The sequence below is a fragment of the Drosophila ananassae genome, chromosome 2R (assembly GCF_017639315.1).
Source record: "Drosophila ananassae strain 14024-0371.13 chromosome 2R, ASM1763931v2, whole genome shotgun sequence".
Taxonomy (NCBI): Eukaryota; Metazoa; Arthropoda; class Insecta; order Diptera; family Drosophilidae; genus Drosophila; species Drosophila ananassae.
The window spans coordinates 15,280,037-15,307,642 of NC_057928.1; the positions used below are offsets into that span (position 1 = coordinate 15,280,037).

Here is a 27,606-nt window from a genome sequence, read left to right on the forward strand (position 1 = left end):
CGCCCATTAGCGGTCGCCGCCGCTACTAATGGCAGCAGCAACAGCAACAGCAACGGCAGCAACATGTGGTGCACAGCTGCAACACATCAGCGGCAGAGTTGTCAGAGTTGCCACCCACTGCTGCAGGCGACTTTTAGTGTGTCATCAGGCGTTTCCCTTCACCAACAGAGAAGTCGGCAACAGCCTGTCATTTTCCCAACGTCGTCGTCGTCGTCGTCGCCATCGTCTGCACCTGTTTTAATGCATTTCGCTTTTATTGATTGCAGCCCATGAATTCGAATCTCAGCCTCCTTTACCTTCGAGTATCTGCATTTGTATCTTTTCTCTTTCGTATCCGAATTCGCGGTTCGCAATTGCAACTGCAACAGCCACTACAACTGCAACTGCTGGCTGCGGTCATTGAGCCGCTGATTTGTGGCGTTTCTAAATTGTTTTTCATGTTTCGACGGCAGCTGCATAATATGTGCACTTTATTGACAGTCCGCTCTGTCCCCCCACTGCCAGTTTGATTTAGATACCACTCAGCGCGTTTTTCGCGAGTGCGTAGATTGTTTGGCAATTAAATGAGCGATCGAATCGCACAAAAGATGCCAGTCTAATGCACCGGAATGCATTAAGGTGTTGGGCTGTTTTAGTTTATTATTTTTCTGCCATTGCCCCAATGATTGGCTTCACATCCCAGAAATTATATGTAGTATATGGCTGCGTCATCAACTGTGACAAAAGCCAGCAGCAACCATTGCTGCCCACCCGCAACAACTTGTGGTGATAACAGAGCCAGACTCATAATCGTAAAATTAGTGCTCCTATATACAAACATAAATATATAATATTTTAATGTACGAATTAAATTGATAAGCCCTTTAAGTTCACATTCGAAAATTATACAAAAGTTTATTGTATTTGAATTGTAGCATGAACTTCAACAACTTTAGTTTAATATTTATGGCTAAAAACTTTTCCAGATTTAAAGTAAACTAAAACATTAAATAGATCTAGATTTGAGTTATTATTTATACTATTTATACTGGTACCATAATTTAAATAATGTGTTTCTTGTATCGCTCTCAGAAGTACTGTCTTAAAGATACGATCTTTACTACCTCTAAAGCACTTTCTGCCAGCATTGATTCCGACAATGCTTTTTTAATAAAATTATTATTATATGTGTATTTTAGTCTTTAACTAATATTCTCCCTAATAAGCTCCATTTCCCCCTAAATTATTCATAGGTATGTGTGTGGTTTTTATTTTTTTTGGTGGTTGGGGATATACAACGGATCATGGTGGAGTAGTATAGGGGCGCATGGTGGCATTGCCATGACTACAAATACTATAAATACAATACCGCAAATTCAAGTGCAAAGCAAATGGGGCTCGCACTCGTACTCGAGTTGTTGTTGGCTTTGTTGGGTCTTTATCGGTGTGACGGTTAGTGTACCCGTCCTGCTGCGCAGTCGACGAAGGCAGCGCCAACGACAGCGACTGCAGCTGTGACGCCGACAGCGGAAGCGTCGCTGATAGCCCGATAGATGATAGCGTCCGGAGTCCGGACCAAATGCCGAGTGCAAGGTGGGCGGTGGAAAACAAAACGGGGCGTGGCCACCGGGGGAGCTAGCCACACACCATCCAGCCACCTGTTCGAACCCGGTGGTGCGATATGCGATTCGCGATGTGGTGCGCAACTTGTTGTATTGCCAATGACGAGCGATCGTTAGGCATTCTTTTTGTTGGTGCGCTTAATTTGTTCAGGTGTTATGCACCTGATTTGCGCGCTATCGACCGTCCGACTGCCAGATAGAGATAGGGTCGCATCTGGGACAGAGAGGAGGAGCAAGCACACGCAGAGAAAATATTGTGATTCGCACAAAGATTGTGGAACCATTTTCAGCCGCAAGCTCCTTAAGCCACTCGTCTGAAGCAGAAATAAATGGAAAGTAAAAAACATGTAATACTTTAAATATTTATGGTTAAAAACAATGGTGATTTCACGAATAACTCTTACAATATTCTAATTTTAATCGATCTATATTTATAGTATTATTTTTACTTTAAAATTTTTTAGGAAAAAATCCCTAAAATATTAGCTTTCCAAGTTTTTAGCTAAAAAGTATTAACACCTTAAAAGTACAATAGACATAAACACTGTTAATTAAAGAGTTAAAGGTACCATAAAGCTGTTTAATAAAGTATACATTTTAAATCTAAATTTTAATATATAGTGTCCCTCACTTAAACCTTTTCCGAGCAGTGGAGCAGGTAATTACTCAACTAACTCAGGCTTTGTTGTTTGCTCATCAATTTCCATATGCAGGGAATCAATTACCGGGTGGGGCAACAATAAAATGGCGGTCTATTTATCTATATATTTACGTATATTCAATTTCTATAGATTTCCAGTGAAGCAGGAGATTCCCGTAATTTTTAGTTCCAGGAAATCAACAATGAAATATTAATAATTTTAGACAACTAGTGTCAGGTTTATCTTTTTAATTCCACCAAGAGCCTTTGTTTTCTAATGATAATTGCTCGATTGTTCCTTAATCTCTGTTTAGCCGTTGAGTAGCTTGTGGATTGATAAAATCTGGGTGAAAGTGCTCAAGTGGCGTCATAAAAAAATAAGTCACTTGTTTGTTTTTTGCCCCCTACTGTTTGGCTACTTTAGTGTTAGTCAATGTTACTATAAAGTCCGGAAAATTACCCAGAAAGATGATTATAGAAATTATAAATACAATCTTGCGTGTTTTATTTATTTAGAGAGATTTTTTTAAATTAAAAACGTTGAAAAATAGTTACGAAGATTTTTATCGCAATTTCGCAATTTTTAAAAGGAATTTCGCATAATTTTGGAAAAAACTTGAACCAAATTTTGTCAATCTTTTGATGCAAATCTAAGGGGAGTGGTTCTTTCGTTCTTATATGGTATTCTATTTTACAATCGCATCCATAACAAAAGTTTGGACTTTGTCCAAATAAGAAAAATCGAGAACGAAGTTAAATTTTTTGAATGTTCTTGAGGGAAAAATGTGTATAACTCGGCTAATACTTGGAAGATCCAGAAATGTGATACCTTCCCGGTTTCAGAACTCAGAGTAGCATAATTTCCAATCAAAACCTGGCAACAAAAATTTGGACCCATTTTTCGAAATTTTTTAAAGGGGTACCATCATGATTTTGGCCAAAAAATGGTCCACATTTTTTTCGTTCCATTTTCCGATATTTTAATGCAGATCGAAGGGGAAAAGTTCTCCGATTCATAATTGGTATTCCGTTCGGCGATCGGTTTTAAAATAGTTAAGATATTCGCTAAAAACTGAATGGAAATTTCAGATTTTGGGAAAGTAAAAATATATTAGTAACGGTGTTCCAGCTTTTCAATTTTCCTGGTGGAAAAATCTGCATAACTTGGCCAATACTTGAAAGATCCATAATTGCTTTACCTTCCCGGATTTAGAACTCCGAGTAGCATCATTCTGCATCAAAACATGGCAACAAAAATTTGGACCCATTTTTTGATATTTTGTAAAGGGTGTACCATCATGATTTTGGCCAAAAAATGGTTCAAACTTTTTTCGTTTCATTTTTCCATTATTTTGATGCACATCGAAGAAGAATGGTTCTAGGATTCGTAAATGGTATTCCGCTTTTAAATCGGTTTAGAAATAACCAAGATATTGACTTTCAAAAGGAAGAAAAAAATATGATTAAAGAATTTCAGATCTAGATGATTTTTTCATGTAAAATGAAAATGTTTAAACATAAATATAAATAAATTATGTTTTTTTTTTGCTGTAACTTGGTTATGATATTTTCAGAAAATCCTTTCTATTTGAATGCAGGTGTAGCTCAAATTTTCCCTTCAACTGCTGCCTTTCGACATGGCATAGTTCCAAAAGTCAAAGATTTATGGATCGATGTAAATTCCCGGCCTGACTTTTGACTGACTAACTGAATGACTGGCTGGCTAGTTGGTTGGTTGGTTGCCTGCTTGGCTGCCTGACTAACTGACTGAGTGACTGACTGACAGCCTTCGTCGTTGACTGGCAACAACAACAAACAAATGACACAAAAGCGAGCTCACAAATGTTTAACAAGCAATTCAATGTGGTTGCTAATGTTATCACTGTGGTTGTTGAATATGTGTTGGACATTTTCATTCGGCCAGAGTGAATATAAAAATTGGTATAAATCTAAAACAAAGTTTTAAGACTTTGCCAAATGTTAATGCGTTGAACACGTCTTGGCCATTAACTGAAATCGAGATGGCTAGGCTGGCTCGCTGTCGGGCAGGTGGCAGGTGGAGAGGCCCACATGACGTATGCGTTATGACAAACCGAAGCTGCTGTTTCGACTGTTTTCTGTTTTTCGTTTCTGTTTCTGGTTTCTTGGCCAGTTTCTCTTAGTTTCTTAGCGCACCCATTCAAATGAGTCTCGCTAAGGCACACCTGTTGTGTGTTGGCCATGGCAATAAGGTTTCTATGCGCTTATAAATTGCCACATGTGTCTCGGCTAATGCCATTGTTTTATGCCTCTCGAGATCTATATGTGTATTTTATATTTTCGCCAACAGCTGACAGCATTTTTCGGCCTGCGCCCCTGATGATGACATAAAATGGAACAAATGGCCTATGAACGTCGCAAATTAAGGCAATGCAAACACTGAGATATCCAATTGGGAAACAAAGCCTCGCAGGCAACATTCGGGCATTTGTTCGAATAGCACCAGCCAGCTTTTATCTTGCCATTTTTGTTTCCCACCCCATTAATATGCTGTCATCTGCCTTATAACTCGTGTTAAATTTATTCAAAACCTCTTGACTCCAATGCCATGAGGAAGGACTACATGGAGGAATACTACATCATATCAACCCCCTGACAGACAGTCCGTTCTAATGCGGTTGTTTCCTGTCCGCGCCAGTTGGCCGAGGGGTGTTGTTTTGTGTGTTCCCAGTGCTGTTTTGAGTGCTTGAGTAAGTGCTGCTGGTGCTGCCCCTGCCACAATACCCACTTCACCACCCTCTTACCATTCACGGCTTTTTTTTTTTGATTTTCGATCCCCTTCTCGTCCTGCCTGATGTTATTATTACGATTGTTTGCACATTTGTCGCCCCGAATCGGCGGACAAATTGCGGGGCGAGTTCATAAATTTACGCGTTGCGGCAATTAGATGACTGCCACGCCCCTCACGCACCTGCCATTCGTACACCTGTTTCCACTCGAAGTCAATAAATCTGGCCAGAAAGAGTATCTGGAATGGTATAAAGTTGAGTTCTATTTCGAGATTGGTACTTTGTAGTTTGGCAAGGTTAGTTAATCAGTTTAAATCCACACAAATCATTATTTAACAACTTTTATCAGCGAAAAACTTATCGCAAATGACAAAACAGAATATGCGTTCTAAAAGTGTTTAACAACCCAAATATAGCTTCTTTTTATGAAATTTATTTTAAAGCTCTAGAGAGTGAATACTATTTCGGTTTAATCGTAATACTTAACACAATTGCGTCATTGTTTCTAATCTCTGGAATATCATATCTTTAAAGTGTTAAATTCAAAAATCCCCTAAATAAAATATTATATTTCATATCTTGACTTGAGTACCTGTGGACGAAAGAGCCCCAAATACCAGAAATACCAAAATTTGTTACCATTTCCGTTTGCCCTCACTATCGATGTTGGCCAAATCTCAACCCGAAATGTATTCCGGATTGGCTGGAGAGGCCATAAATTAATTAGAGTGACTATCGAAGAAATAGTTTCGATTAGTGCAAAACACCTGTAGGCCAAAAAAGCAAACCGGACCCGATTGTAAGCCTGTTTGGCCAGACGACAGCCAAAAAGCTGCTGACGACAAAAAAATATACAAATAAACGTACAAGTGAGGAGATAAAAAACAGATTAGAAATTCAAATGATGACATGTCTGGGGCCGAACGTTCGCGCCCATTCTGATAGCACTAGCTTACACAAAAAAAAAAAGTATATGGAGTATGGGGAGGGCAAAAAAAATAAAAACAAACAAACCGAATGCGTGGCCATAATGTGAATGGATCGGAGATTGCCGGTTAGACACCTGTGGCCACTTAGGGGCCTTTTATGACCACATCCAGGCCAATCTGCAATCACCTTCCTGCCGTCCCGCCAGCTCCATCTGCCTTCGTATTTTTTACCTTCTTCTGGGTGCAAAGCAATTCCAATTTCAATTCCAATTCCCGGCTCTTGTAGCTTTGGAGTGTGTGTAAACAATATTTATCAGTTTGCACTCGGGCTCCACGCGGCCGCCTTAGCTACTTAAAATAGACCAGGCCAACTCATTCTCCGGGTGCAGCCTGGGTGCTCGGGCACCGTGTATATCGTATCCATTGTACTCGCACTCGATTCGGTTCTCAGCACTCGGTACTCATCGCAACACCTTGGCACCTCACTACCCTGGCACCTTGGTACCTTGGCTCACCTGGCTTATCAGCTATACGCATTACGCCCGCGCAATTCCAAAGGCAACAGCCACAGCCAAGAGCGCCTTCTGATAAGCGAACCGCTGCCAGATGGCCGAGAGCCAACCTGCTGGCCCCAGTAAGTGGAGTAAAGACAACTCACTGTCCATGGCGTAGTACACTTGAAATTATTCTGAAATAGTTTTGTTTTAAAATTGTTATCTAAGTAATGATCAGTCCTTTAATTATTCAGAAAACATCTAAATATTACTCTAGATACACCCTTTATTTTAATATTTTAAGCAAACCCCCTGAAGTATAATTTTTAAATTATAAAGTACCTCTATTTCTTTTCACTGCATAGGCTTCTTCGTTATCAGCTCTGATTCCGCATGTGTTGTGACTTTGTGAGTTAACCCCATTGCCACAATGGCCAATCCCACTACCAATTCCCATTCCCATGCCCAAGCTCTTGCCAACATGCCAACAGGTGGTTGCACCGAAGAGCCGCAGAGCCATGACTGTTTTTGGTTGTTCGGTCTGGCCCCCATCCAGGCCCAAGGTTCATTACGTAGGTTCCTTCTTATCTGAGGCACGTTCTTTTCTTTCCGCTTTTTTAGCTTTTTGCTTGCTTTTAAGTGCGTTCCCTCCCCTGGCTCTGTCTGGCCCCCCAGCACCGTCCCGCTGCGGTTGTGTTTGCCCGTTGTAATTAGGCTGATGAATTTATGGTAGTACGCCCCACTCCGCCTCTTGACCCTAAGTGTTTGCTTATTGCCTGATATGGTTTGAAGTGCCGTGTGCTTTGGTTTTGTACATTTTCGCATTTATTGTTTTTGTATTTAATGCTCATTTGTTGTTAGTGCGACTGTAAAAAAAAATAAAAACGAAAAATTTAATTGAGTTTGCACGGATTGTTGATTTTTTACATTTTGGGTACAGGTATACTTTTTTTTTAGCTCCAACAATGTCGCACGCCTTCCCCAATTGATAAAGTGACAATTTATAGTCCCTTTTAATTGATATCGTCATGCGATGAGTGCCCCTGCCACACTCTGCCGGATTTCTGTTTACATGCACCGAGAGTTATCAGTGAAAAATGTGCACTTGAATTTCCGACAGGCAACATGGAAGCTTAACACGATCTGTATATCATGTGGTGTGTTTTCGATTCGATTGGAGTTCAGTTTCGGTTTCGATTTGGTATTTGTTTTCGATTTCGATTGCCCTCTAAGGGTGCCAAAAATGATCTTGATGAAGCTTTTAACTGACCGGATGTGCCAGAGATTGATCGATCGACTCTAAATCAGTATAAATAAGGTGGTTTTTTTGATTAGAATTATTTTTGGACTGGTGTAAAGCGGTGTCGTTAGGGAAAAGCAACATAACTACGGGTACGACATCCAAGAAAAGTATGTCATTCTTAAAAATTGCGGATCTACACATCGAAGCCATTTTGAATTTTCTTTGTAGGGTTCTTTGATTTTTAAGTATTTTTCTAAAGATATTGGTGTTATACCAAAGAATAAACCAATGAACTTTTATAAGCCAAGTTTATATCAAAGATTTCAATGTTTAAAGTACATATCTTGTTTATTTTATGTCTTGAAACGCCATTATTCTAAATTATAGATTAAAATAATAATTCTACCAACCGGATACAAGCCAAAAAAGTTGTATTCCAGTTTCAACCAGCAACCCAGTCGCCCAAACAATTCAATTTAAATATCTCAATGGAGTGACCAAACCGCTAACGGCAGCGATAAGTCGCGAAACAAATTTCTTTCAATTAAAACAGAAAAAAAACTCAGAAAGTCAGATTGCATTTAAAAAGCAATTCCAACCGCTTTGGCTCACCTACAGCTGTGGTCTGTATACAATATAATAATTACTTACGACTGCATAAAGATAAAAGCCAAATTAGACGCTAATTTTCAGCCAACAACAAAAGCTGGCCATAAAATTCGAAGCTGAAACTCTGAATTCGAGCAAGCCCGAATTGAAATCGAAACCGAAAGCCGAAAACTGAAAAACTGAAACTATAGCAGGAAAATTAGGAGGGGGAATTTGGAAACGTTTACGAAATGTTTTACGCCACCATCGAGAGCAAATAACTCAATTGAAATGCCAACGGAACTGACGCGCAGCGACAAGAAATTGAAAATTAAAATTGAAATTGCGCAAAGTCGGTGAAAAAACAATTGAAAAGGTTACGGGTCGGAGTCGGGAAGGAATTCGAAACTGAAGTCATGGACTAATTAGAAAATGCAAAAGCCAAAGCAACGGCAGCAGCTAATTGCTGGAAAAAAGTCGATCTCAGATCACTGAAAACATTTTGGTTTCACTTCAGAGACTCTATGTTGTGTAGCAGTATCGAAAGATAAAAAAATTTTTTTTTCTGTGTCAGAAGGAGAGCGGCGCCACGTTAGTGGGCTGAAGTAGCAACAGCAACATCGAGGCAGCTGGCTGGCGATTGGCGCAGGTGCAGCTGCCTGGCGCTAAGCTAAAAGCCAAGCTCCAAAGCTGGCTAAAAAGCAGCAGCTCCAAAGCCAAAACCAAAACTGAAAATGAAACTGAGACCGAGACCGAGAGACTGAGACTGAAACTGACGTCGTCGCTTGGCGCACAGGTGGCTCGAGCTTGAGCGGCTGACGGGTGGGTGACTCACACAATCTGCGAGACTCTAACGCCAACCCAGCAAACCTGACCACATTCTCTTAACTTATTACAACTAAAGGATACCGTATTTTAAGGATGGTATTTAAATTATTTAGAAAGAAAAGCTTCAGAGACAAAAAAAAACTTTTTGAAAAAATTTAGAACCTGTCTTGAAGTCTTAAACAAAATTTGTTCGACAGTAGTTTATGTTGTTACATTTTTATTTAAAGACTCTTATATATAATTCCATAGAATATTGTTTTAAAAGCATAAGTTTTAAGTCCAATCCTTTCAAATACTTAGTTAAGTTGGATTTTATATATCTAACATACATTGTATTATTATCTAATATTTAATTTTATGCCTCACTTCAAACTGATCACAAGTAAGCTCACCAGCTACCATTTCTCCTTGTAATCAATACACCCGACACTGAAATTAATTTATAGGTATCTTAGACATATAGCAATTATCGCAGTTGCTGGCAGGCGGCTCCAGCTCAGACTCCGAGACTTGGCCCCTTGGCTGCCCCCTCTTATTGTTTGCTATTTGCTTTGCATTAGCCGACATTTAAGCACGGCTATCGATTTAATTTGAGCCCCGATCCGATCCGATCCGTCGTCCGGCAGGCCTCCCCCGCTAACTGAATTTCTTGCCAACTTTGCCCGCCCGCACATCGGAAAAAAATAAAATAAACAGCCAGTCCAGACTCTAGCCCAGACTTTGGCAGCAAACAAAAAACAGAAAAACCCCAGTTATTGGAGTCTTTGGTTTGGCAATTTGTTAACTGCACCTAGTCGAACGCTTTTGAGCGGAGTTCTCGTAAATCTTGGCCCAGTCGGCAGGTTGACAGATTCGTTAAATTTTATAAGACGCTGCCTCCGTCCCACTAATTTGTGTTGCGTTAAATGTCGCAGAATTTCTGGGAAATTTTCATGCCATTGGCATGGGCACATTTTGAAGTTTTTATGAGCCCACGGTTCAAAGGTCAGAATTGCAAATTAAGTGACGGCTCGTGCGATTTGTGGGCGGCACACGAAGCGACAATCATTATATAATTCTATTTTGAGTATATAATTTTCTGGGAATTGTTTTGGTTTAAAATCTTTGAAATTTACTTATTTTCGTTCCTGGAATTTTCGAATAATAATGCCCTTTTGGAATATATGTATAATTTCTAGGTCTTTTTCGAAATCAGAATAATTTTTGTGTTTTATAAACATTTCCTAGGAAAATGAAATATTGGGTCCAAAGTCTTCTCCCCAGGGAAGTGTAAATTTCAATAATAATGGGCAATGAAACTGTTTCAGATTGTGGAATAATAAAGAATTTATTCAAAAACCGCTACTTTTTTATTAGAGAGATATAGTCCGATGTTTTGATTAATTAAATGTGAGATTTGGCATCTCTTGGAATTTTAGAGTAAAATAATAAAGTTTCTAATAGTTTTTTGATTTATAAAAAATTAAACTGCATTTTCTTTCTAACTCTTGACCTTTGACAACTGAAGCTCAAGTGTGCACTTTGAAATCGTTTTGATTGAATGAAAAATTAAAGCTCAAAGAACCGAATTCGTTGACTCTGACAAATTTGCTAATTTCGAATTTAAGATAAGGCACGAGGGCAATCAATAATGAAAAATCTCCCACACTCGGATGGAATCGAATTCGCAGGAATGCCGGAGTCGGCGACGATCATCAAGGTTTGGAGAGCGTTTCCGCTGGCATTCGCAGCTGCCAAGACAAATTGGCTGCTCATCAGCTCATAAATTTGAAACAACAAGCGTAGTTGTTGGTGCTTTTTTTATTTTGTTTTTAATTTTATTGCATTTGCAACTGCAACGGCAACGGCAACCTTCAAAAAGCCAACATGAACATGAACACGAACGTGCGATGCACTTTTCCGCAATGCAACGACATGGCAGTCGCCGCCGCCGACGGAAAGTCGAGCTTACAGTGTCTCAATGAGATGAAAAACAGGTGAAAGAGACAGATGTATACCAGGAGAAAGAGACAGAACATTGAAGATGATGCATTTATAAATATAAATTAAAAATTCTAGCTATAAATTCAATTCAAATAAAGCCAATTAGTAAACAAAAAGTTTTATTATCTTAGGTGTATGTAATAAATAGCCTATACATGTAAATATATTTTCCAGTGTAAATGGGCGTGGGTTGATGGCAGGTGCGTTCCACAAATGATTGACTAACTGAATGACTGACTGAATGACAGATGGACAGACAGAGCCGACAGACAATGACATTGCAATGCCGACGTCGCGACTTGCCAGCTAAAATGGTTTTTAATTTTTTTGTTTTTCTAAACTACCTTATGAAAATAACAAAACAAAAAAGCACAACAACTAATGTTAAATATGCAAATTTTGCGATAGATAAACAAAACAATTAAGGCACGTGCTCCCGTGGAACAAGGCTGGTGGCCGAATGACCATAAACCCATCTCATCTGACAGCTGACAACTTTATCTTTATCAGCGATGTTGCACATCCCAACCCCGAGCACCGAGCCCCGAACCCTGAACCTCAGAAACCCTTAGAACCCCTCTAAACCCTCAACCCCCTGAATGCCTCCGCACCTTTTCATCTCGCTAAGCGGAACACGTTTCATCGCTCAAGAGTCCATTGGGAAATCTTAGAGTTCTTAGCTCGAATCTGAATAATTCATAACTGTCGTAATCGGGAGGTGAGATGGGGAGGAGGGAGGCGGATGCCAAAAAGCTTTTAGGGGTTGCCCCGGAGTTGTTGTGGCAACAACACCGCCATATGTCGCAATGCCAAGAGCTGCTGCCTGATAGCTGAAAGTGTTGCCACAACACAGACACGAGGCGTATGCGTAATTCAAGACTCTCTTCCACATTCGTCTAATTGAGTTGCAGCAAGCGGCGAGTAGCAAGTAGCAAGTAGCAGCAACATCTGCAGATCAGAGGGTTGAGGAAAGGAGGTGAGGTGGCCAGGGAGGGGGTTACTTATTGGGTTACAATTTGAATGCAGCCAACGATGAACCGATTATGACAGATGGCCGGCCGAGTTGCCAGGTCTCAAGTGCCCAGGCTCTGATGCACTTGGAAAAATAGTATGTTTTAGATTTTTAAAGTTTTAAAAACTGTATATGATTTTTAATAGTCACTTCGTAGGTAACTTTTTTAAATCATATTTTTTACTGAGAGTTTTTTGTGGGATTTCTATGTGAGAACCATATGGGACTTACCCTTAACTCCATTTGGTTCATAAGGATACGGTATAATCTCAAATAAAAACGTGGATATTTCCCGAGTTTAAAAACATTTCCATACTACATATATATTAGAAAACCTCCACTGAATAAGCCATTTGGATATATTTTCCCATTTACTGATTTTAGCTAATATTTAATAATTCAAATATATTTTTAAAAATCCCCTATTTTCAAAGTGTGTACTGCGCTTTTTTTGGCATGTGGCAAAACAGCAGCTTTGAGATGCCTGCTGCTCACCGAGGCCCCGCTGCTGCTGACACTGCCCCGTGCCCCGTGCCACTTGCGACTCCATCTTGGCCACATGTTATGATTGGTTTGTGGGTGTGCTGAAGTGACTCATGGTACGTGCTACTGTTCGACATTGCAAAAAGTTATTAAATTTTTATGTACAATATATGCATTTATTGGTACGGATATGCACCCGATAGCCCGCTCCCCCGCCCTGCCCATCGTCCTTGGGGACCGTTCACGGTAATGGTCGGAAAGGGTTAAGCCAGTTCGATCCCAACACGTGTCGGACGTAGCCGCCATTAGTGTAAACATTTCCAATGCGTTCTTGAGGGTCTGCCAAAATGCAGTGCGATTTTGTTGATTTGGCTTTCGTTTTGTGCCGGGTCAGAAACTTAATAACATTGCCAATTTTCCAAAAAAGAAAAAAAATCAACATGGAAAAGCGAAAGGATGGTTTTTTCGGGGTGGATCGGACGAGACATAAACAAATTGAATTTATTTCAGCTTCGAGGCCTTTGGGACTCCTTCGTCAGTTCAAAGTGTTCAAGGCGGAATATAATGGAGTCAAGGGTCGAATTAAAGGTTGATCTGCGAGATAAACAACTTACAAAAAGTGTAATAAACGAATGGAAAATAAGATAAACTGAATTTGCATAAAAAGATAATGAATGTGTGGGGGTTGAAGATCAAGGTATCACAGTTCGAACCCAAAAGTTTCTGCTTTTAAAAGTTTCATTTTAATTTAACATTTTATATCACTGTGGACGGAAGTCCACGAGGTGACGACCTGCATGCCTAGGCGTGCGCGAGGAAACTCTATATATAGCCGAAGAATTAAAAATTTTCTGTAGGCAACCGATCTAAATGAATGATATACCAATCGAAAGGTATTGTTTCAATTAGATAATTTTTGTCAAAACATATTCCAAAAGTTATTTGGTTTGGGAGAAATTAGGGTGAAAGTAAAAAAAATTTTTATCACTAAAATGAGGCTGGTGGACACATTTTAGCCCGCAGATAGAATATTTTTATATATTCGCATTCTAGAGCTAAATACGCGTCGATTGGTACCTCAATCGACCCGATCCGACATTTCTTTCAGAAGTTATTCGAAAAATTCGATTTTTTCTTCTTCTTCAAAATGAAGCCAGTTGTCTGTTTGTCGGTTTGTCTGTTTGCACTATTTTTTACTTAACAATTCTGAAAAAAATTGGAAAATGTTTATTACTATCATATGAGCAACTATTGTTCTACAACTTTTTGAAATACCTTAAGCTTACGTCAAAAAATTAAAAAAACTTTGTTAATGAAAAAATTCATAACTTTATAATTAAGAAAGATATTAAAAAGAGCTTTACACCGTTGAAATGGTTTTTTAAATATCAATTTCACTTTCTTTGAGACCAAACGTCTATATAGTAAAAAAACAAAAATACACTGAAAATAAACTTTTTTTTTTAGAAAAAAAATTATTTTTCAAAATTTACTCGACTGATCCTATTTTTTTATTGCACGTGTAGATAGCTTTTGAGATGACGCAACTTTTGATATATCGCTCATATCTGGCAAAATCCGTTAACTCAAGATATAGTCCTGTAAGTGCAGCTACCCATTTTGTCCAGCCTCCTGTGAAGCTTGCATTTACTTATACATGTGTGTGTATTTGATTGGCAACTTTGCTTTTTGGAGTCTGCTTATATTTGGTCAATACCCTACAAAATACGGAGTATATCTTTTCAGATTTTAGTTTATTTATTTAAAAATAAAATCCAAATAAAAAAGGGCTTAAAAAGTAAAACGTAAACATTGACTCAACTTGGACTCGAACCCAGGCCCTCCGTGTTAGGAACCACGACGCTCTCCACTCGGCTAACCTCGAACTTTGTTGCATGTTGGCAACTTTTGATCTAATTCTGCTTTGTGTTTCAGTGTCTCATGTCTTAATGAGAAGACTCAGAAGATTGGTACTTCAACCGACCCGGTCCGACATTTCTTTCAGAAGTTATTCAAGAAATTAGATTTTTACAGTTTTTTCAAAATAAAGCCAGTGTGTCTGTTTGTCTGTATTTTTTTCTTGGCAATCCTGAATAAAATTGGAGATTTTTGTTATTGTCATATGAGCAATTATTGTTCTACAACTTTTTGAAAAAGCTTTAAAATTCTAATTTCTTGAATAACTTGTGAAAGAAATGTCGGACGGTCGGTTGAGGTACCAATCTTGAGGTCCCAAAGAAAAACAAGAAAGGAAAGCTAACTTCGGAGTTAAAGCCGAAGTTGATATACTTTTGCAGTTGTGCCATTTCCGATCGTTCAGTTATATGGCGGCTATTGAATATAGTTGGCCGTTCCCTATGAAATTTGGCCAATAAGATTATTTTGCCCAAAATGGAATCTGTACCAAGTCCCATCTTTTTAACTTAAAAAACACCAAAGTTATGCCAATTCCGATCGTTCTATGACAGCTATAGGATATAGTCGGCCCATCCTTATGCATTTTTGTACATAAGATATTTTTGAATATTTCTAAAATAAAAAATCCAAATAAAAAAGGGCTTAAAAAGTAAAACGTAAACATTGACTCAACTAGGATTAGAACTCAGGCCTTTCCGTGTTAGAAACCACAACGCTCCCCACTCGGCTACAAATGCACAATTTTTAGAAAGCTTTATATGCTTATGCCCCCACTGAACATATAATGCAAAAAACACTGCTTAACTTAAATTACAGCCACCACCATTTTTGGGCCAAATCATGAATTAAAAGCTAAAAAAAAACTAGGCAAACCAATTCCGCCAATACTTTTCTAATATTTATTATTTTATATCGCACACCAAAAATAAATTGATACATTCAACAATTGGTTTAACGATAAAAACTGGAAAAACATTTTTTTTTTTAATTTTGCGCATTTATTTTAGATATAATACATTTTTATTATCGGTAAGCCATAACTTTGTCTTTTTTTTTAAGTTGGAAGGATGGGACTTTCTATGAATTCCACTTTGGGAAATAATATCCGATGTGACAAATTTTGATAAGGATCGGCCGACTATATCCTATGGCTGCCATATCGGAAAGGCCATAACATTGTTGCTGTTTAAGATAGAGGGATGGGAGTTTCTATGGATTTCACCTTGTGCAAACTTATTCGAGGAGTAGAGCGCAGATCAGGAGCAATGAGCACTAGCAACTGGAACAGGAGCTGTTGTTAGCTAAGCATGGTCCAGAGCTGGAGCAGCTCTAGGTGGTGCAGAAGTAGAAGTGGTCAGATTTGGGTGGGCCATAGGCCTCATGTATTTATTTAGCCCTTAGGCATACATATGTATATAAATAAGATACATTATACTCTTATATCAAATTTAAATGTAATGTAAGTAATATGTATACATATATCACTGTGGACGGAAGTCCACGAGGTGACGACCTGCATGCCTAGGCGTGCGCGAGGAAACTCTATATATAGCCGAAGAATTAAAAATTTTCTGTAGGCAACCGATCTAAATGAATGATATACCAATCGAAAGGTATTATTTCAATTAGATAATTTTTGTCGAAACATATTCCAAAAGTTATTTGGTTTGAGAGAAATTAGGGTGAAAGTAAAAAAAAATTTTATCACTAAAGTGGGGCTGGTGGACACATTTTGGTCCCCAGATAGAATATTTTTATATATTCGCATTCTAGAGCTAAATACGCGTCGATTGGTACCTCAATCCGACATTTCATTCAGAAGTTATTCGAAAAATTCGATTTTTTCTTCTTCTTCAAAATGAAGCCAGTTTGCGTCGGTTTGTCGGTTTGTCTGTTTGCACTATTTTTATCTTAAAAATCTTGAAAAAAATTGGAAAATGTTTGTTACTATCATATGAGCAACTATTGTTCTACAACTTTTTGAAATACCTTAAGCTTACGTCAAAAAATTAAAAAAACGTTGTTAATGAAAAAATTCATAACTTTATAATTAAGAAAGATATTAAAAAGAGCTTTACACCGTTGAAATGGTTTTTTAAATATCAATTTCACTTTCTTTGAGACCAAACGTCTATATAGTAAAAAAAAAAAAATACACTGAAAATAAACTTTTTTTTTAAGAAAAAAAATTATTTCTCAAAATTTACTCGACTGATCCTATTTTTTTATTGCACGTGTAGATAGCTTTTGAGATGACGCAACTTTTGATATATCGCTCATATCTGGCAAAATCCGTTAACTCAATATATAGTCCTGTAAGTGCAGCTACCCATTTTGTCCAGCCTCCTGTGAAGCTTGCATTTACTTATACTTGTGTGTGTATTTGATTGGCAACTTTGCTTTTTGGAGTCTGCTTATATTTGGTCAATACCCTAAAAATATGGAGTATATCTTTTCAGATTTTAGTTTATTTATTTAAAAATAAAATACAAATAAAAAAGGGCTTAAAAAGTAAAACGTAAACATTGACTCAACTTGGACTCGAACCCAGGCCCTCCGTGTTAGGAACCACGACGCTCTCCACTCGACTAACCTAGAACTTTGTTGCTTGATGGCAACTTTTGTTGTAATTCTGCTTTGTGTTTAATGTCTTATATCTTAATGAGAAGACTCACAAGATTGGTACTTCAACCGACCCGGTCCGACATTTCTTTCAGAAGTTATTTAAGAAATTAGATTTTTACAGTTTTTTCAAAATGAAGCCAGTGTGTCTGTTTGTCTGTATTTTTTTCTTGGCAATCCTGAATAAAATTGGAGATTTTTGTTATTGTCATATGAGCAATTATTGGTCTACAACTTTTTGAAAAAGCTGTAAAATTCTAATTTCTTGATTGAATAACTTGTGAAAGAAATGTCGGACGGGTCGGTTGAGGTACCAATCTTGAGGTCCCAAAGAAAAACAAGAAAGGAAAACTAACTTCGGAGTTAAAGCCGAAGTTGATATACCCTTGCAGTTGTGCCATTTCCGATCGTTCAGTTATATGGCGGCTATTGGATATAGTTGGCCGATTTCTATGAAATTTGGCCAATAAGATTATTTTGCCCAAAATGGAATCTGTACCAAGTCCCATCTCTTTAACTTAAAAAACACCAAAGTTATGCCAATTCCGATCGTTCTATGACAGCTATAGGAAATAGTCGGCCCATCCTTATGAAATTTTGTACATAAGATATTTTCAAATATTTCAAAAATATAATCCAAATAAAAAAGAGCTTAAAAAGTAAAACATAAGCATTGCCTCACCTAGGATTAGAACTCAGGCCCTTCCGTGTTAGAAGCAACAACGCTCTCCACTCGGCTAATCTCGAACTTCATTGCTTGATGACAAATTTTGATGTCTTAATAAGAAGAATGCAAAATTTTATAAGTAGAAAGCTTTATATGCAAATGCCCCCACTGAGCATATAATGCATATAAATTTACTTAAATTACGTTTTTGGGTCAAATCATGGATTAAAAGCTAAAAAAAAACCAGGCAAACCAACTCCGCCAATACTTTTCTAATATTTATTATTTTATATCGCACACCCAAAATAAATTGTTACATTCAACAATTGGTTTAACTAGAAATTTTTTTTTTAATTTTTTATCTTTGCGCATTTATTTTAGATATAATACATGTTTATTATATGATTAATCGGATATGCCATATATTTTTATACCCTTGCAGAGGGTATTATAATTTTGGTCAAAAGTGTGCAACGCAGTGAAGGAGACATCTCCGACCCTATAAAGTATATATATTCTTGATCAGGATCACCTCCTGAGTCGATATGAGCATGTCCGTCTGTCTGTCGGTTTCTACGCAAACTAGTCTCTCACTTTTAGAGCTATCGAGTTGAAACTTTGCACACATCCTTCTTTTCCTTGCAGGTAGTACATAAGTCGGAACGGCCGGGATCGGTCGACTATATCCTATAGCTGCCATATAACTGATTGATCGGAAATGCCATAACTTTGGTGTTTTTTAAGTTAGAGGATTGGGACTTTCCACACATGTTTTATTTGACCAAAATATCTTGTACAAAATAAATTGTACAAAAATATGTACAAAATTTCATAAGGATCGGCCGACTATATCCTATAGCTGTCATAGAACGATCGGCATTGGCATAACTTTGGTGTTTTTTAAGTTAGAAAGATGGGACTTGGTACAGATTACTCTTTGGGCAAAATAATTCAATATGCCAAATTTCATAAGGATCGGCCGACTATATACGATCCGCTATATATTTAATAATATAAGATGCGTGGCGCCACCTAGCGGACTGCAAGGGTATATAAACTTCGGCTCCGCCCGAAGTTAGCTTTCCTTTCTTGTTTTATTAGAAGTTTTGTTGATGGTGAAATTCTCATAAGGATCGGACAACTATATAGGATCCGAAATATATAATAATAATATAAGCTTCTGCTTAACTGCAAGGGTATATCAACTTCGGCTCCGCTTGAAGTTACTTTCCTTTCTTGTTTTTTTTTTTATAATTTATTATATAGTGGAACTCTCATAAGAATAGGCCTCTCATCTGTTAATTTGTTAAAACAATTTGGTTTCCCACAACTGAAACAATTTTGGATTTAAAATACATTTTTGGGCAAATTTTTAAATAAAATTTTTAAACTAACCAAATTCTAAAACCTTTGTAAATTAAAAATACGTATAACTTCAGATCCACTGAAGCTATCGAAAAATTCTTTACGTCTTTGGAAAGGTTTTTAATTATTCCACCTTTTTGAATGTCAAAATCTATAGAGTTAAAAAAAAAAAGATTTTTGATGTTTATCCTTACAATTAAAGTATTGCTAACTGTGTGAATCGCCTGTCCAGAGGTTACTTCCATATATATATATATATTCTATATATTATACGTTCTGTTTTAAATAATTGAAGATCAATATATACAAAAAACAACTGATATCATATAAAAAAACCTCTTGACGAGGTAAAGTACCGGTGACGAACCTGCATGCGAAACCCAAAATATCTGATATCAATTTTAGTGACGAAAATATGCTATATAGGTGTACAAAATTGCATATAAAAAATATTCTTGTTCGGCACGTGCAAGAAAAACAAAAAAAAAATCAGTCACGTGCCGAACAAGAATATTTTTTATATGCAATTTTGTACACCTATATAGCATATTTTCGTCACTAAAATTGATATCAGATATTTTGGGTTTCGCATGCAGGTTCGTCACCGGTACTTTACCTCGTCAAGAGGTTTTTTTATATGATTTAAGTTATGTTCGTATATTTACAATAATAATAGTATGTTTTTGATTTGAATTTAAAAATTCCTATTCATCCACAAAAACATAGCCCTCTCCCTTCTATAATTTCTCCACCAAATTGATATTGATTTTGAAATATCCGCCTTTTCTCATTGATTCGTCTGTGTGACCCCAAAACGTCGTCGGAAATTTTGCACACTAATTGCACGGGGAACGCCCATGGTGATGACCCAGTGAAGTCGGTGCCAACGAAAACATTTGGCAGAGATACGATCAAAGCGAACTGCGACCGAAAGATCCATATGTTGGGTAGACAAACTGCAGTTAATAGCCGTTTTTCAGTGCCCCCAGCTGGATGAGTTGTGGGGTGTGTGTGGAGCCACCGGAGGGAGCGTGGCACGAGGGGCAGACTCTGCGAATTGGACTCTGCGGCGCATCAACGTCAACAACGTCACTTTTTTCGATCGGAAAGGGAAGTTGGAAGGGGTACAACCTACTTCTGTGTGTTTGCAGAGAAAGAAAAGTTCCAGACAGAGTGCCATGAGCTTAATAAATATTTAAAATTTATTAGATAGTTTTTTGTACAGTGCATTGACCACTGCAGCTGCAGCTAAAAGAACATCAATCAAAGCCTGAGCTTTGTGCCTCTGGTGATGCGACGTCACATCTGCGATCTATCTAATGTTTCCAAAGCGCCACCTACTGACCGTCGCTCTACCCCTCGAACTACTCGTAGAACACTCCCCTTCAATGAAATATTCACACACGAAACGTTTTCATCAAAATTTACGTAACGTAAAATTGGAATAATGAACATCTGTGCAAACACGCAGGCGAGTGAATTGGGGATCTCTGCCCCCGAAAAACCTCCCAATTGGCGCGCGAACAGATGCGGAATGCGCCTCGGACTTTACCCATTTTTTTCCCCGGCACGGTCCGGTTCGATATGGTCCGGTCCCTCGCTTTTCCATCCCCCAGACGGTATCCGGACTGTTCCCATTTCCAGCCAGCTGCCCATACGTATAGCCAGTCGATCCATCCATCTGTCCATCCACCCGACGGTCCGCCGCTTTGGCGTGCTAATGAAATCGAGCGCGTTTATTTATTTATATGGCATTTGTCAGCGAGCTTAGCATTTGAAACAGTCCGACCCTGATATAAGAAATGCCTCCCAGCATTTTGACGCGGAAGCTTGAATTACTAATTTGAAGAATGGCTTAACCTAACATACTTTGAATACAAAGTAAATATGCCTTTTTTTAGGAATTGGTCTAGACCTCTAGCATTCAAAACTCTACCTTTAAAAAAAAACCATATATACTTTTATTAAATAATCATAAAGTAAACATTTTTGTTCGCAAAATATTAAGAGAATTATATTCGCAAAAATTGTACTATTTGAATAAAAATAAACATTTGTAATTTTTACAACTAGATAGTTCAGATTAAAAATTTTGATACTTTATTCCGTTTTCAAACGTAATTGAGTCTAAAGCTGTCTATGAGCCGTTGCTTCCGCCAACTCGCCGGTGGTTTTTTACGAGTATTACCATATAGCTGGCTGGGTTTTAGCCGTCGCTCTGAATTGGCCACCAGCGTCGATCGTCACCCGTTGATTGGCCAGTCCGTCACTCGAATTAGCTTTATGTCGCCGAAGCCGATGCCGAGATGCTGATCAAGATCGGTATCTGTGAGTGCAACTGTATCTGTATCTATCGGACGCAGCTGTATCTTGCCAATGCAAATTCTCTAATTGTTTATTAACAATTGCCGCCGGCCAGTAGTTAAGCAATTAAAAGGCGCAGCCACAAAGCTTGGTAATAGTCTTGGGCTTTATATTTTTGGAGTTGCTGCAATTTGTCTGCTTTGATTTTAAGTTTGCCACCATTGTTGGTGTTTGTTGCCGGTTTCTGGCCATTTTCGATTGAGTTTTCGGTTTCGTATTAGCGCTGGGATTATGTCATGCAATTAACAATGGCATATTGTAGTGGTTGTTGTCGTTGGTGCTGCACATGTTGCTCGTGTGCCAGTTGCTACCGTTTTTGGAGTCTTTGGAGCTGCGGATTTGCCTGTGCTCGTTGAATTGTCGTTGTTGCTGTTGCGTGCACTTTGCTGAACTTTTGCCGAGCAACAGCAGTTGCCTCTTGGCTCAGTTTTTGTTGCAGCTTCTAGTATGATTACCCCAGCAATTGCTGTTGCTGCTGCTGCTGCTGTGCATGTAATTAACCAACATTGACATGTCTAGTTATGCGTTGCGACAACAAATTGACGTAAGCGCGTGCGTCAGCGCCAGCCATCCCGTGGGTCTATGGGGGCTATATGGGGTCTGTGGTTTGTGGTTCACATCTGCGATCGGGGCGTGACTTATTGCCATATTTCTTGGCACCTTGTTAGCGGACAAGGCTGGCCGAGCACGTTCATTAGATGAAAGTGCACCTGGTCTCACCCGCACATAACTGAGTGGCTACCTCACCGCGCCTTAGTCGAGTAAAAGTTTCAAAAATACTGTTTCCTAGAATATTCCCTTTCAGTTTTTAAACTTTGTTTTCACTTCAATTAAAAAAATCCCCATGTTTGTAAATATAATATCCCCATCACTTGTGTATCAACCTCGACAAAAAACAAAATGGAAATAAACGATCAAAATAATTATGTTAATGCAAACCAATAATTTAAGACAAAAGCACTCGAGCGTAATTCAAGAAAACGAGCCAGTACAGGCCTTAATTAATGACAGTAATTGAAATATTCCGATTGCTAACCAAATTGAATTTTCATTCCCATGACAAATAAATATTGTTTTTTTCTTTTCAAAAAAGTGTGTTTGAGCAAATCATTTTGACTGTGCGATCGGTGTAAGTGTCAGTGTCATCTCCCGGATTTTCACACATCTCCCCTCCTTGAGAGTTGGTGGATCAGACACCTTTACCTTCGATTTGACACCTCTTCGGTGTGGTGTTGCAGAGGCACAAGCCTGGCCGCCACTTCCACTTGAGATGCAACGCACCGCACGTTGCAATTAGTGTTAAAAGACACAAACATGCCGCCGCAGACGCCGCAAGCTGATGTTAGCCAGATACCAGACCCGATAGAAGCCACATAGCCACGATGATAGCCGCGTCCCAGAGCCAGGAAGAGGAAGAGCCACTAATTGGCCTAATTCTCACTTCTGTTTCGGCCCACGCAGCATAAATAGAGATGCCCATGGTGGTGCAGAGTGAGAAAATATTAGAAACAAATACTTTCTTTTGCCTGGGAATATTTAAAAAAAGTTTCAATCCATTACCAGGAGGGTTTTATGATCAAGTTGATACCTAAAATTTCTTTCAGTGCCTTTTGGGCAGCCAACTCATCCTCATAAATAAACAACACGGCAAACACGAAGCAGAACAAGCGGTGAACACGAATGTCAGACCGCCCAACCGCACAAACATCCCCCCCAATATGCAGATGAGGATCTGATCCGATCCGATCGGATTGGAATGGGAAAGGGGCAGAATAATCCACGCGATCATGTTGCGGGCGGATCCTCGATCCGTTCCGTATCGTTCCGGTACGTGTGATCTGATGGGCTGGGTGGTCTGTTCCAAATCAATTGCTGCCCTCGGAAGAGGAAAAGTTTAACATTTTTTTTTATTCTGGGGCCTGTGAGGAGTGAGAAGCCATGCTGCGGCCCATGGCTCTTATGGGTTGTTTATTTTGCATAAATGTTGCCCCAAATATTGCAGCTGTAAACACATAATGAACGCAGTTGGACCAGATTTCGATCCCAAGTCAGATCCGATCCCATCTTTTATGCTGCCTCCGGATGGTGGGGCATTCCTCGCATCTCTCCATCTGCATCTGCCCCAAAAGTTTCGGCTGTGTAAATATTTGTTTAAAATTCCGCACGCCTACCACTCCAAGTCCAAGCGGACCTTAAGCCCTCGAGGGCCAAGTACTGCCTCCACCCCACCCGATGCCTCCTATTGCCAGTCCATCTGCGGGGACCACCAAAGTTTGTCGGACCGTTGGAACTTGGACTGCGATCGGCTGCAGCTGCTCGGAAAATATGCAAAGTGCCACGGGAACAGTGGGTGGATCATCATTATTACAGTGAGATATATAATAATATATTATTATTTAAAATGAAATGGTTTAAAATTTAATAGAAGTATACTTTATAAAATTGTATTACAAAGTATTACAAAGACCTAATAATTTAATATTTATTTCAGTCCAAATAGGATGGAATTATCTACACATTCTTGATTTTTTCTGGGAGTTAAAAAGAGGATATATCCTTTTTGTAAAACCACTGTGCCATCGATCGTTACGGACGTTGTCGTCATCATCGATGCTGTGTAAACAAATCAGCCGCCGGACTGCAAACATTTTATTGGTGTTGCCTGGCTGCGCTTTGCTCTCGCTTTTGGCCATTGCCGCATATAGCTCTTGCTTCTGCTGCTTGCTTTTTATTGACTTCACTCCAAACACTCGGCACTCCACAACGCCCACACCCCATCCACAGCCACATCGACAGCCACATCCACATACACGTCCATATCGAAATACCCATCCCCATCGTCATGCCCATCGAAATGGAGAGGGGATCTCTTTTTCAACACCTTCTTGTGGCCGCATCTGTTTGGCGTTTGGGAATTGTTGTTTAGATTTAGCCTCCTTGGCTGCAAGATCTGTTCATAATTTCAATTGACTTGGACCGGGTAGATCGTAAAAATTATTTATGTAGATAGACGAATACTCGCCGGAGCGGATATTGTTCGATTTCCAAGTGATTAATTGCTGCTTTCTACAACTCAACAGCGTTCCGGAGATCTCCATATCCACATGGCCAAGACTATGGCCACATATGATTATAATGTTTAGGTCGGATAGAGTGCCGTTGATGTTGTTGAATTTTCAAACAAACTTGCCTGTCTGCCACTTGATTTGTTTGGGTGGGATGTACAGCCTCAGCCCAGAGACTTTGGGAGTAAAAGAGATACATCTTCAGCGATAACTTTTGGAGAAAGATAGTTTTTGACAGATTTCTGAAATGTTTACAAGCAATGGGGAAGTGATTGGAAAACCCTTTATTAAATAAATGGCTAATTTAAAAATATATTAATTAATAGTTTTTTGCCAAAAAGGATATATGAAAGAAGGGCATCTAAGCAATCAATTCAAAAAAAGTTTTTAAGAACCCAAACCTTTTACTCAAATAATTCACACTCTTATTAAGATATCTATAAAAATCCGCATTGTAGCTCATGAAGAAAGGTATTCTCAATAAAGTAAAATAAAAGTAGGGTTATGACAAAAAGGATATGTCCCCCATATGGACTTGCTCCAGGTGAGGCTCGAACTCACAACCCCGGCATAGCTCATACACACATAATACTGATTATAAGTACCGTGCGCTAACCAATTGCGCCACTGGAGCTGTTGGCCGGCGGCCGCCAAAAGCTCCTGGGAAGCTTCAGTGCTCAGGCTAGAACAACCTGATATCCTTTAAGCTCTCCCAAAAACTTTCTCTTTCGTTTCTATCCCCAATATACAGATTATACAACAAAGCCAGACTCAAAACATAAAATTTGTGTCTCTTCAAAACAGCTTATCAGTAAATGAGTGTTATGAAATAGTTTTTAGAGTACAAATTACAGCCCAAGCACATTTAGAATTTTTCGTACTTAATTTGGAATTATAGATTTATTATTTTAGTCATGAGCTCATTAATTTTTAACAAAGTTATTGGCTTTGCCTACTTATACAAAAAATTATGTAATATTTGAAAAAGAACATATTCCCTATTTTATTTTTTCAATAATAATTTTATTAAATTCTTTAAAACTTATCATTAGTTATATCTTATATAATATTAACCAAGAGTAATGAGAAATTAAAAAATAAACATTGAAAATAAACTATATTCTTACTCATAGATTAAAAATAACTTTCATATTTATATTTTTAATATATTTAATTTCAAAAATATTTTTTTCGAAAAATCAATAACCAATATTATTATTACTTTTTGTAAGTGTATAAAAATCCGCAACAAAAAATGTTCTACCTCGAATCAATATTATAAAACTTTCTTTAAGCTGCTCAAAAAAAGTCCAAAACTACTTTATATTATAAATAAAATAAAATAAAAATGAAAAACTAAAATAAAATATAAAAGTTTAGTAAAAAATTAAGTCACCATGCGACTTGCTCCAGGTGAGGCTCGAACTCACAACCCCGGCATAGCTCATACACACAGAATACTGATTATAAGTACCGTGCGCTAACCAATTGCGCCACTGGAGCTGTTGGTTCAGCGCCGCCAAATGCCCAGTATGAGATTCGACCCTCAAAATAGAACTTTGCTCTCAGCTCTCGCTCTTACCGGCGCGCTCTTGCGGCAGCTGTTTTCTCTTCGCCATGCTCTTTGTGCGAATTCTGTGTGCGTGGGGATGAGCGAATAAATTTGAATCTCGATGTGGCGCGAGGAGGCTCTCCCCAACTGTGATAAGAAAATAACATTAAAATTAAGCTCATTAATCCGAAAATCTGGGCATCATCCGAATGTCGGAATCTGTGCCAAGTGAGTCAACGAACCGGGTACAACATTACTTTTCATTTAATTAAAATTAATGCATTTAATTAATCAACAATGGCAATCGACGGCAATAATGAAACCGAAAGCCAAGAGATTGCAAAAATTATTAATATGGATTAGGGCAATGAAAAGTGAATTTGGTCGGGTTTTTACTTTCAATTAACCAGCAGTAGGTCTCCCATTAAACAATGCAAATTATTTGCTTTTCACTTTCGTTTGGCTTGTTACCTAGAACAGGTGTGCTGATTACGAAGAAGCCCGTGAAATTGCGGTGCCCCCTTGGCCAATACCATTACAATTGCCATTACCATGTCTACAGTCGGAAAAAACAATAACAACAACAATTTCAACAGCCGGACTTCATATGAAATTCATATGTAATTGCAAAATCCCAGCTCAGATTAATCGGAATAAACACAAAAGGCATTATATTCTGAAACCGATTTCTCAAATACACTTAAAAATTAAAAAAATATTATTAAATTATTTTATTATAAACAAGAAAGGAAAGCTAACTTCGGGCGGAGCCGAAGTTTATATACCCTTGCAGTTCAGTCGCAGTCCGATAGGTGGCGCCACGCATCTATATTATTAGATATACAGCGGATCGTATATAGTCGGCCGATCCTTATGAAATTTGGCATATCGAATTATTTTGACCAAAGAAGCATACATTGAAAATCCCATCCTTCTAACTTGAAAAACAACGAAGTTATGCCATTTCCGATCCATCAGTTATATGGCAGCTATAGGATATAGTCGACCGATCTTTATGAAATTTGGCAGATCGTATAAGTTGGACCAAATAAGAATCCATAGAAAGTCCCAACCTTCTAACTTGAAAAACAACGAAGTTATGCCATTTCCGATCAATCAGTTATATGGCAGCTATAGGATATAGTCGACCGATCCCGGCCGTTCCGACTTATGTACTACCTGCAAAGGAAAGAAGGGTGTGTGCAAAGTTTCAACTCGATAGCTTTAAAACTGAGAGACTAGTTTGCGTAGAAACAGACAGACAGACGGACAGACAGACAGACGGACAGACAGACAGACGGACAGACGGACAGACGGACAGACGGACATGCTTATATCGACTCAGGAGGTGATCCTGATCAAGAATATATATACTTTATAGGGTCGGAGATGTCTCCTTCACTGCGTTGCACACTTTTGACCAAAATTATAATACCCTCTGCAAGGGTATAAAAATAATATTTTATATTTTTCAGAGAAATAAAC

The 27,606-nt window shown here is 38.5% G+C and overlaps 1 long non-coding RNA gene and 2 other non-coding genes across 3 annotated transcripts; all 3 read right to left on the reverse strand.

Moving 5' to 3' along the window:
* Positions 1-312: 312 nt before the first annotated feature.
* LOC123257132 lies at positions 313-6,887 on the reverse strand. The gene is made up of 3 exons (XR_006507105.1): positions 6,775-6,887; positions 6,024-6,626; positions 313-1,915 (listed from the first exon to the last, which is right to left on the reverse strand). It is a non-coding gene; the product is annotated as an uncharacterized LOC123257132 (long non-coding RNA).
* Positions 6,888-25,105: 18,218 nt separating this feature from the next.
* Positions 25,106-25,203, reverse strand: Trnai-uau. The gene is made up of 2 exons: positions 25,166-25,203; positions 25,106-25,141 (listed from the first exon to the last, which is right to left on the reverse strand). It is a non-coding gene; the product is annotated as a tRNA-Ile (tRNA).
* A 771-nt stretch (positions 25,204-25,974) lies between these two features.
* Trnai-uau lies at positions 25,975-26,072 on the reverse strand. The gene is made up of 2 exons: positions 26,035-26,072; positions 25,975-26,010 (listed from the first exon to the last, which is right to left on the reverse strand). It is a non-coding gene; the product is annotated as a tRNA-Ile (tRNA).
* Positions 26,073-27,606: the final 1,534 nt, after the last annotated feature.